Genomic DNA, 8155 nt, shown 5'->3' on the forward strand with positions numbered 1-8155 from the left:
ACCCAGCGATATGCAAACAAGTCTTTGACCAGAGTCTGAAAAGTTTCAGCGCTCCGTCATCTTCTCTTTGTGTTTGCTTTGTTTACCCTAAGTTGGCAGGGTAAGTCCAGCCGTGGGTTCCTTGCTCACTTTGTCACTGGATTTAAGGTTGCATGGCTGATGAGGAGTGTTACCCCAAAACCGTTCCCAGAATGCTTATTTCCGGTCCAGTAAAGGCCTGGCTTGGCAGTTCGGGGTGGACTGTTGCCATGAGGAACAGGGTCAAGACTGATTTGCATATGGCTGGGTCTGAACTGGGGTGGCGAAGTGAGTTAAAGAATGATGATGGATTCAGCCCAGATCTGTGACTGGGGTTGTGTCTGAAATGTTTCAGCTCTCCGTCCATCGTCTCCTTGTGTTTGCTTTGAGTAGGTACTACAGCCTTCTCCTGGCTGAACTCTCTTCAAACCGTAGCACTGGTCATTTAACACACAGGTTTTTGGAGGGCCCAAGAGGTGCCAATGTTGACAACTTCAATATTCCTATGTGTTCTGATTCCACTTCTCCCAATGATGATAGTCCTGTTCAGGGTGCTCGTGTTACAGATGAAAATACCAAGAGGCCGCTAAAAATCACTGCACAATTTAATGATTTTATTTTGTATTGATCACATTGTTCTGGTGCATGTTTCATTAGGGTGAGAAGGTCATCCTTTTGGCTCTGATCACCCTCATTTTTTGTGCTTTGTACTGGGGGTAACCGACTCTGACTGTGCCCTGGGCTCTGCTTACCAGACCCAGAGCCAATGCTCTGCTGAAAAGGTATATGGTATTTAGGTATAATTACAATTGCCATTGACAGAACCTTGTTAGTCCCTATTATATATTAAAGGTGAAGGGAATTAAAAACTACTTATAGGCCCCTAGTATATAATAGGGCAGGAAGGTTTAGAGGCCTAGTAGATTTCCTTCACTGGAATGTGAGCTACTGAGTTGCCTGCTGTCATTTTAAAGGCCTCTATGCTTTGCAGACTGTCTTTAAAATTAAATTATATGCAAATTCGACTTTGGAATTAAAATTACTTCAAAACTAGCACTCAACCTTATTGTTACATATAAGTCACCCCCAAGGTTTCCCCTATGTGTCCTAGGTGTAGGGTGCCATGTAACTAAAAGCAGGGTCAGTATTAAAGATGTTTTCTAAGCCCCAATGAGGGAAAAGCTTCCAAATTCGTTTTTTTCCCATTGTAGATAATTAGCTCCATAGGCTAACAATGGAATATTTAATTTTATTTATTTAAGTATACATATTGCTAGGAAGGACCTTAAAATAGCATTCAAGAACTTAAAATGGTAGTTATGATAAATCCAATAACTTGCAACTGTTAGATTTATAATAACTATCACATAAAATAAGTTAGTTAACATTCTTTTCTGTAAGCTAAAATCCAGCCTTCCAGCTGCTCTCTCCTGATTGATTAGCCTGTGCTAGGCTAAGTCAAGCTATCCTAATGAGGTGTGATGTAGCCTGCCAGAGTCAATGGGTTTCCTGTGAGAGGAGAACTAAGTCTGCAGAAGCAAGGGGGAGGAGGGATGGCCAAACTGGTCTTCAAAAGGGAGAATGACACAGGCACAGGCTCACCCCTATATACTGTCACCCCAGCCACACAGGAGCCTCAGTAATTAGATTAAGAAGAGGGATGGAAGGGGAGTGTCAGGTAATCGATGCAGAAGTTTGGTGAACATTTTGGGAAAAAACTCCACAAAGGGACTGACTCATCATCGAGAGTCAAGCCAGCCACCCTCAACCGCGACCCGGCCTGGATTTCAGGTTTGTCCCGCTGAAAGCTCAGGAGTTCCAGACTTCAAGGATTTGACTGGGCCTTGCAGAAAACCAAGTTGACGATGTCGAAGTGAATTTGGCCTGAAGAGAGCCTCGCTTGACATTGAGAGAAAAGAGCTCCACAAGGGCAAGCAACAGCTCAGGAGGGTGCATGGAACTGCTTGAGTCCCGTGATAGCAGTTGTGTACAATGGCAACACTATATTTGAAGTCACAGTGTAGGGTCTTATGCTCAGTAGTGTAGCAAGGATGCAATGGCCCTGTTGCAAGCAAGGAAAATGGCCCCTTTGACTGCTTTTGGGTAGTAAAATAATGCAATTATTAATAAATGGCCTCCACAGGGCTCCGGGCCCTGGTGTAACTGAACCTGCTGCACCAATGACGTGGATCCAATGCACACTGTCACTGGAACCAAGCTGTACCTGGCTGATAAGCCCATAATTAGGGTGAAATCGGTCCTGGGTTGCTTGTGTTCCAGTTCAGGGAGGACCAGGCTTGGCAGTTTGCGATGGACTGTTCTCACTGGAGCAGGGTCAAGACTGATTTGCATATAGCTGAGTTTAATCTGAGGTGACATGGTGGGCAAAAGCACAATGGATTGTGGTACGGCCCGAGTATTTGCCAGTGGCTGAGATTAATTCAAGGATTCCATCCATGCTGCCTGTTCAGTTTATACCTTGTAATGAGGCTGTTGTTTGCTTTAAGGAACATTTCATATATATATTTTTTTTAAATAGTCCTCATTTGTCAATTATTGTTTAGGTGTCAGAAGGGTCTAGCCAACTGCAACAGGGAAAAACCCGATCTCTCCGTAAAGGAGGGATGTTTAACATCCCAGGTTTAAGTGTACAGCTGGCAAGAACTGACTCCTCTATACAGGTGCAAAGAATGGACCACAAACCAGGAAGGAAAGAAACGAGGCTCTCCCAGCCATGCCACCTGTAAATGTAAATGTAAATGTTGTAGACTTGTAAAGCGCACAGCTGCCCCAGCAACGGGGCGTCCCGGCGCTATAGACCGCTGGGGAACCCATCCTGGCTATCCAATAGTTTAACATATCGAACGGGGAAAGATAATGGGGAATGATAAAGATACTGTGGAAAATGAAAAGAGAAAAAAAGGACAGGGAAAAAAGACCAATGAGATACAATTAGTGGCATGCAATTTTAGTCTTGTTATCCCATAGTTCCCAAAACTTTGTTCTCGTAGCGTTAGCTGTGGCACGATCAAGGTTCGCTATTTTTTGTATTGATAATATCCACTCTGCTTCTGTGGGAGAGCTGGGCAGTATCCATTTAATGCACAGCTCTCTGCGCGCAAAAAGGGTTAAAGTAAATATGAGTGCTTTATTTGTTTTGGGAAATTCACTATTACCTTCCCAATCTAACATCACCCCAAAAATTACTAGCGCCAGGCTCACCTTGATTCGTTGACCCAAAATTCCCAAAAGCACCATACCCACTTTTTGCCAAAAGGTCTAGATTGAGGGACACTGCCAAAACATGTGGACTTTGTTTGCGTTGACCTCACCACACTAAGGACACTTCTTCACCGCCTGAGTTCCCAGCTTGGAAAGTCTCAGTGGAGTCCAATAAGCCTTGTGGACAGTAAAGAAATGGTTGTTCCTGAGTGGCTTCACATATAACGACAAATGAGACATAGATACTTGCCATAACAATTCGAAGTCGTGAGCCAGCAGTTCCCTCCTCCAGGTCTCTATCAACAAGACTTGCACCTCTTCCATGGCCTGGATCAACATCCAGTACCATTCTGCCACTTCTTTCCGTTGTAGAGGTCGTGAGCATATCTTGGACTCCCAAAACTGATTCCCCTTTCCATCCTTCCCCACTGTTTTTGCCCAGCTTGTTAACTGATAAAATTTAAATTTAGAAACCGAACCCTCGGAGATCTTTAGCAAACTCTGCCATGAGATTACTTGAGCATCCTTCTAAGAATGCCACACTCCCTTAAAGGGGTTGCGAGTGAGTTGAGAAGGCAGGCTGGGGTGGCAGGTGAGTTCCAGATAGGGTCTAATTCACTAAAGTACGGTATTTGATGATCTTATTTGATACCAAATCTTACATGCACTCAATAAAACCTTAAGCCTTACTTTTTAAAAAACAATTGGGGTGGCCCCATTTAAAAAGAAAAATGTCTGTTTGATCTGGGGGCCATCCATAAGGGCTCTAAACAATGGGGACAAAGCGGAAGTAGCCTTCAAAAGCTGTCGGAAGGTCTTCAAGTAAAAGGCACCATAAAATTGGTAAAGATCTGGACTGGTGATACCACCACGTTCCTTTTTCTCTCAAAGTTTCTTCCAAGCAATTCTGGACTATTTATTTCTCCAGATAAAGCTAGTAAACGCCCCGTATTTTCTTTCACCACTCCTTCATAAATTCTAGGGGGATGGCATTAAACAATTTTTTTTTTAGGGAGGATAGACATTTCAAAGAGATTAAAACTACCTAAAAAAGGTAGAGGGAGAGCTCCTCAGGCCTGTAATTGTTTTCTCATATTGGATGCTAAATGATCAAAATGTACTTGTGCTAATTTCTCCAAGTTGTGCACTACTTGGATACCTAGATATAGGCATTTAAAGTCAGTACCGTCAAAGGGTTCCCATATTCCTTAGCCAGGTCGATTGCCATTATTAACCCGTGAGTTAATTTGTGCAGCTGTCTCCCTTTTATAAAGCCTTTCTGGTCTGTATGTATCAGAGTCCCCACTACCTCATTGAGTTGTTTGGTTAATAACTGAGAATAGATTTTATAATCACTGTTTAGGAGTGAAATGGGTCTGTGCGACTCTCAAGCCCTGGGATTCTTATTGGGTTTAAGAAGTATGGTTATGCTGGCAGCATCCCAAGAAGACGGCAAGTCTTGGTTAAGAGTAAAAGCTGAGTTAAAGAGTTTCAGCAAATTCGGAGCAAGCTCCTCTTTTAATAGCATGTAAATCTCATTGGGGAGCGCATCGTGGCCAGCAGCTTTCCCTTTTTTAGGCTGCCTATGGCTTTGGCGATCTCCTCAATGCAGATGGGACTATTCAGATCATTTCTTGCGGACCCCTGAAGGGATGGAAGATCTAAATCTTGGAGAAAATTCTCAATTTGTTCCCCGCCAATAATCAAGTCTTCCATATACAGATCTTGAAAAAACTGTATGAAGGCATTTTCGATCTCAATGTCGTCTGAAATTATGTTACCTGAATTTTGGCATCTAAGGTCCGTAATCAGATTCTTTGTCTGATTGGCTTAGTCTTCCAGGCAAGCAATTTGCCACATCCCTCTCCATATTCATGGTGAGACAGCCTACTGGCTTCCCATTTCCTCCTGACTATACCCTCCAGATAGTCAGCAAGCTCAGATCTTGCTAATTGCAGTTTCCGCTCTGTTTGAGCTGCATTGGAGGCCTGTTCTAGGGCTCTCTGAAGGGTGTTTACAGAGGCTTCAAGAGTATTAATGTCTTCCCTGACCTTCCTATTTTGTGCCACGCTTAGACTAGTTAAAATACCTCTTAAGAACGCATTATACGTATCCCATATAATATTCAGGGGGGCTGACTCAAGGTTAGAAAGGAAGAACTCATTTGTGGCAACTTTCAGATTCTCCACTACTTGTGGATCTAAAAGTAGTGTGCAATTTCCACAAAGAGGATCTGTTCCTGAGAGTGAGCTCAAGAATAACTGCAGAATGATCATATAGGTGTTCAGGAACGTGTGTGACTTTACTAGTGTTTTTGCTGGTAACTGAATCTACAAGAAAAAAGTCCATCCTGGAACGGTGGCCATGTTTTTTGTTATGAAAAGTGAAGTTTACCCCTTCTGTGCCATCCCTGTTTACCATAAATTTCCAAATATCAAGAAGGCCTATATCAGCCATCAGATGTTTCAAAACCACTCTCATATTGGGGGTTGCCACGGCTGCCCTCTTGGAGGTTCTGTCTTGAACTGGGTCTAGAATGACATTAAAATCTCCTCCCAGTATGATAGGTTTGCTTATGTCGACTAACTGCAGAAGTAAGGCATGTAAAGGTGCAGGGTCGTCTAGGTTAGTGCCATAACATCCAACAAAAGTCAACAAAACACCATAAATTCTGAACTTAGCTATTACCCATTTGCCCAGAAGGTCTACCACACACTCCCCCAATATGGCTTGGAAAGATTTCTTGAAGAGAAGGGCAACCCTCTTCACCGTGCACGACTGAGAAGTACATGCACAATGCTCGATCAATTGTTGACCTTTTAGTATCTCAAGCCATTCTTCTTTGAGCAAGTGGGATTCCTGGATAAAAAAGACATCGATATCTACAAGTCTCAGATATTCCAGAATTTTCTTCCTTCTCGAAGCAACCCTGAGACCATTAACATTCCAAGATTTTCAGATGTCTAGAATTATCTGAACTTGCCATAAAATAAGGAAAACAGATACGCTGTGACATAAAACGTCTAAGCAGGCCTGGGGGCCTAAGATAGTGGAAAAAGGGTCTTGGCCCATATTAACAAAAGAGGATTTTTATTTTATTTTTTACCCACATGCTCAAAGTGAAAAAACACTTTATGAAAAACAAATTTTAATGATTTTTTTTGCGAATGACCCCCCCCCCATACCACCCCGGGAAACCCACCCTACAAACAAGAGATATTCTGGTATCTACCTCATTTGAGCTCTCTCTCTACATTACAGCAGTAAGCATCTGATTATATTTGATGTGCCATGATCTGTTCTATGAATGTGCTGACTTCGTTAGGCCCTCTGAATTTATGCATTTTATTATTTCATATCACCCTCAGAGAAGCAGGGAAACGATTGTTGGCAGTGGCCCCCAGTTCCTTCAATTGTTGAATGTACTTCCGTAATTACCATGGCCTGTCTTGAGTAGCATGTAAAATATCCGACCTGATGCGGAAAGACCAGTCATTTTTTTTTATAAATTCTTGCTTTAAAGGCCCCGGCAAGGATGCTCTCCTTTAAGGTATATGACTTGAAATTCACTAGGATCCTTCTTGGATTTTTCTTTCCTGGCCTCCTCGTGAATGGGACTCCTTGCATGTCCTCCTCTAACCTGCGTTTTTAAATATCCATGTTAAATTCTCTCAAGAGGTTAATCACGAAACCCCTTATATCTTATCCCTCAAGACCCACTGGGGCATTCAAAATGTTGATATTGTTCCTTCTTGCGCTGTTCTCAAGGACTTCCAGCTTATCTCTGAGATATTTATCGCCGTGTTTGAGCTTCTGAATCTCCTCTTTATTGGCGTTAACATTTTTAGAGAGATCGTCTAAGGAGACCTCCATGGCCCCAACTCTTTCTACCAAGTTGTTGATCTTATTTTCCAAGGCCTCACATGTACCTTGGATCTTCTGTTGGTTTAAATCAGAGATTGCAAACTTTTCCCTGACCTCTGTTAACAGGGTAGACAGGAGTATCCCCATATCAGATTTCTTGGTCTGACCTACAGCAACGATGGGTGACCCTTCCAGAGCTTGGGAGTGATTCTCCGAGGTCATGGAGCTGGGGCTGTCCTGCTCCAGCGACAGATTATCTTCTGCTAGGGGCCAAATCTATTTTCTAGTCGTAGAACGTCTTTCCCTGCTTTGATGGTAGCAGTATCCTCCATCACCTTTGAAAGCCTACTGATTTCAGAAACCAGGGGAAAAGTTACGAGAGAAGGGGAGGCCAGAGTTCCCTGGGCTTGGACCTTGAAATATGAGCGGATCGAAGGTGGAACCTTAACACTGTCCATTTTTCTTTTAGAGTGCTGACTTCCTGACCTCAGCGGTGGTTTGTTCACAGGTGTTCTTTTAACTGTGGAGATTGAGGGGGCCTGGAAAGGAGCTCTGCTATTTGGGACTTTCTGTGGGACCAGCGGAACCAGCAGGGTGTTCTCTTTCACAACAGGAGCACCTAGAGAGATCTCCCCTTTCCCCCAAATGTCCCTACTTCTCAGGGTGTATCTATTTATGGACCATGCAGTCACTTCCCTGGTGTCTCCGTTATCTAAGGGAACTGCCTCCTTATGACTCGTGCTCCCGCCATGCACAGTTTTGTCCTCAATTATGTCATCAGTGATGTTATCAATGATGTCATAGAACAGGTAAAGAGTGATATGACATGTGAGGTTATAGTTACTGTGGGACATGAGTTAGAGGTACTTGAGATAACTATAACTGGTGAAGTTCAGTGGTTTTGTTTGTTCAAAATGGCATGTTTTAACTGACATTTCCACCTAACTATAATGTTACTTTAACCTTTCTTCAGTGAATTTATGGGGCTTTTTTGACGTAAAATATAATTGTATTACCATACATAAAGTCAACCCCCAATGTGGGGGTTGGA

The sequence above is a fragment of the Triturus cristatus genome, chromosome 6 (genome assembly GCF_964204655.1).
Source record: "Triturus cristatus chromosome 6, aTriCri1.1, whole genome shotgun sequence".
NCBI lineage: Eukaryota > Metazoa > Chordata > Amphibia > Caudata > Salamandridae > Triturus > Triturus cristatus.